The following is a 3,330-nucleotide window of genomic DNA, read 5'->3' as shown; positions in this document are numbered from 1 at the left end:
AATGTTTTGCTGACGTCTTGAGAAGTGTCTTGCTAACCAAATCTAAAATATATCCAAACCATGCTGTGCAAACCTTCTAGTGCTGAAATGAAAATCGACACATCTTACTGCTTAATAACACAATAGTTTTAAAGTGAAGTCCGCTCAATAAATGTACCAACAGATCACACGGCTATTTGTAGAAACCAGCAAAGCGTCTAATTTGCCACAAAAACATTGCGTAACATGAACGACGTTACCTCTTTTATTTACAAAAATAGCTTCAACGTGCCAAAGCAAATATATTTTCACCATGGTGAATATTAGTACTTTGCCCCGTAAGCTTTTTTCTCCATCCTCCCGCCGCAGCAAAGAAGAAAAAATGATTGCAGATTAGCCCAAAAGTCGACCCAGTGTGCCTACAACGATTTACTGTCAAAACTTATATGAAACCGATTGCGATATTCGTCACCCGTAGCGGTTTTGTAGCAGGCCCAGGCTATCCCCGTCGTTTTTGGCCGACAGGAGTCTATCGACCACGACGACCAAAGGGTGAAACATGAATCGGCCTTGTGCCCGATTAATAATTAGGGAAATGAGCGAGGGGAGGCAATAGGAACCATGTAAATCCAAGCTGCACTAAAAAGCTACAAAATCTTTAAGCGTGCAAACTCAAAACTTGGAAATTGGGACACTGAAGGGAACTCCACAAATCTATCTTTGGGAGGTGAGACACGCACAAAGAAACCACAGTGAACAAAACTCACGCAATGAAATTAAAAAATGGGTGCCTAGGGAATAGCACTGTTCAAACGCGAAATTTTCTGAGGCAAAGTATGCATAACAAAGACATCAGAAAGCAACACAGCCAAATACGAAACATAAGTTTCACCGAAAGGAACGAAACAAACCAAAGTGTACAGATTAAGGGGAAGCTAAGGGAGTGGAAAGCACTGTGCAAACCCGAAGTTTGCACGACAAAGTACGCAACAAAAAACCTCACGGTTACAAGTACAAATAAAGCATATAAGTGTACAATTCCACAGGGGCCAAGGACAGCACTGCACAAACCCGGAGTTTGCGAGGCGAAGCACACCAACATAACAAATAGACGTGTGCAAAAAAGGAAGTACTGCACAAACCCGATGTTTGCGAGGCGAAGCACACCAACATAACAGATAAACGTGTGCAACAGCGAAGCACTGCACAAACCCGATGTTTGCGAGGCGAAGCACACCAACATAACAAATAAACGTGTGCAACAGCGAAGCACTGCACAAACCCGATGTTTGCAAGGCGAAGCACACCAACATAACAGATAAACGTGTGCAACAGCGAAGCACTGCACAAACCCGATGTTTGCGAGGCGAAGCACACCAACATAACAGATAAACGTGTGCAACAGCGAAGCACTGCACAAACCCGATGTTTGCGAGGCGAAGCACACCTACATATCAGATAAACGTGTGCAACAGCGAAACACTGCACAAACCCGATGTTTGCGAGGCGAAGCACACCAAAATTACAAATAAACGTGTGCAACAGCGAAGCACTGCACAAACCCGATGTTTGTAAGGCGAAATACACCAAAATAACAAATAAACGTATGCAAAACGCAAGCCCTGCACAAACCTGGTGTTTGCGAGGCGAAGCACACGGACAACAAATAAACGTGTGCAAAAGGGAAGGAAATCACTGCACAAACTCCATGTTTGGGAGGCGGGGCACGCTAACATAACAAACAAAGGTGTGCAAAATGTGATGGGAGCCGACCGACGGGAAAAGCACTTCACAAATCCGGTGTTTTCGAGGCGAAGCAGCAAAAAATGAACATTTACAACAGTACAAGCGTGCAAACTTAAGCGAGGGAACCGAGGAAAAAGCGCTGCACAAACGAGAGATTTGTGAGGCAAATATGACACATAACTTGGGAACACGTCGTAGAAAAAAACAAGCCAGTAAATGGCTTAAACAGATAAATACAGGCCGCTACTTTACCAGATAGTGCCGGACTTGGGACTGGATAGCTGCAGAAGTGTAAAGACGTCGAAGAAATGCTTAAGCTTCAACGACAGCAGCCAAAACGGAGTTTGAACATTTGCTATTACAACACATTAGGTAAGAGAAGCGAAGGATTCTTACGCGAACTGGGCCGAGATGAGATGCAGGGCTCTTATTTATACTCGCGCTTGTAAGGGACTGGCGCGAATAGCAAAAGTTAAAGCTTAAGCTTGTTTGGCTGCTGTAGGTTGGCTGATCATATAAACAATCCTGCGATCGACTGCTATTTTCGAGAAAACGATGAAACATTTAAAAAGCATTCACTGTCGCAGTACCAGAGGTAAGCCGAAGAATGTGTGTTTATTTACAACAGTTATTTCTGCAGCCACCGCGAGTGGGACGGCCCGTTCCACAAAGACAATCCACGTTCACATGAAAATATATAACTTTGAAAAGGAACAAGTAGGTATGAACTAGGAGCGGTAATAACCTGGTAAGCAATAGTTTCACTAAGACAGTAGGAATAAACAGTAATATATATAATTTACAGCTAACAAGTACGTATACTTTGCATTCGGTATTATTCTTTGACAGCATTTTATTTCAATTCGTTTCAGGAAAAATCGAGCAGAATCTCATTCTGGTTAAAACCCATCGAGTTTCTCGACGATTTGGTTAAGAAGACCTTCATGGGGAGTCTTCCTTAATTGATCAAATCAACCTAGAAAATTAATTCTTATTTAAGATTGTTTGGCTTGAAAATAACATTTTTTAAGCTTAAGTTTATAAAAGCAATTTTTTGCAGAAAATGTTATTCAAAAGAGTCACAAATATGCAACGTCGTTACCACGCCAAATTAAGATGAATTTGGCTTTAGATAACATTTTTTAAGCTTAAGTTTATAAAAGCAATTTTTTGCAGAAAATGTTATTCAAAAGAGTCACAAATATGCAACGTCGTTACCACGCCAAATTAAGATGAATTTGGCTTTAGATAACATTTTTTAAGCTTAAGTTTATAAAAGCAATTTTTTGCAGAAAATGTTATTCAAAAGAGTCACAAATATGCAACGTCGTTACCACGCCAAATTAAGATGAATTTGGCTTTAGATAACATTTTTTAAGCTTAAGTTTATAAAAGCAATTTTTTTTTAGAATGAAATTAGTTTTCTTTTTAGGACGTTTTCAGCTCTTCTTGCAAAACTGAGAGTGACATTGCCATCACAAAACCAATTTTTCTTCTGTTGGTTAATAAGGCCCCATTCAACAGAGAAATCAACAACAACAGTACATTTTTAGAATGTACACTGTACTGCCTTAAAGTTCCGTGCCACACAGCATAAAGATTCAT

The sequence above is a fragment of the Oculina patagonica genome, chromosome 4, assembly GCF_052425735.1.
Source record: "Oculina patagonica isolate OP01 chromosome 4, crgOcupat, whole genome shotgun sequence".
Classification (NCBI taxonomy): domain Eukaryota; kingdom Metazoa; phylum Cnidaria; class Anthozoa; order Scleractinia; family Oculinidae; genus Oculina; species Oculina patagonica.
Note: the sequence above shows the minus strand (reverse complement) of the source record.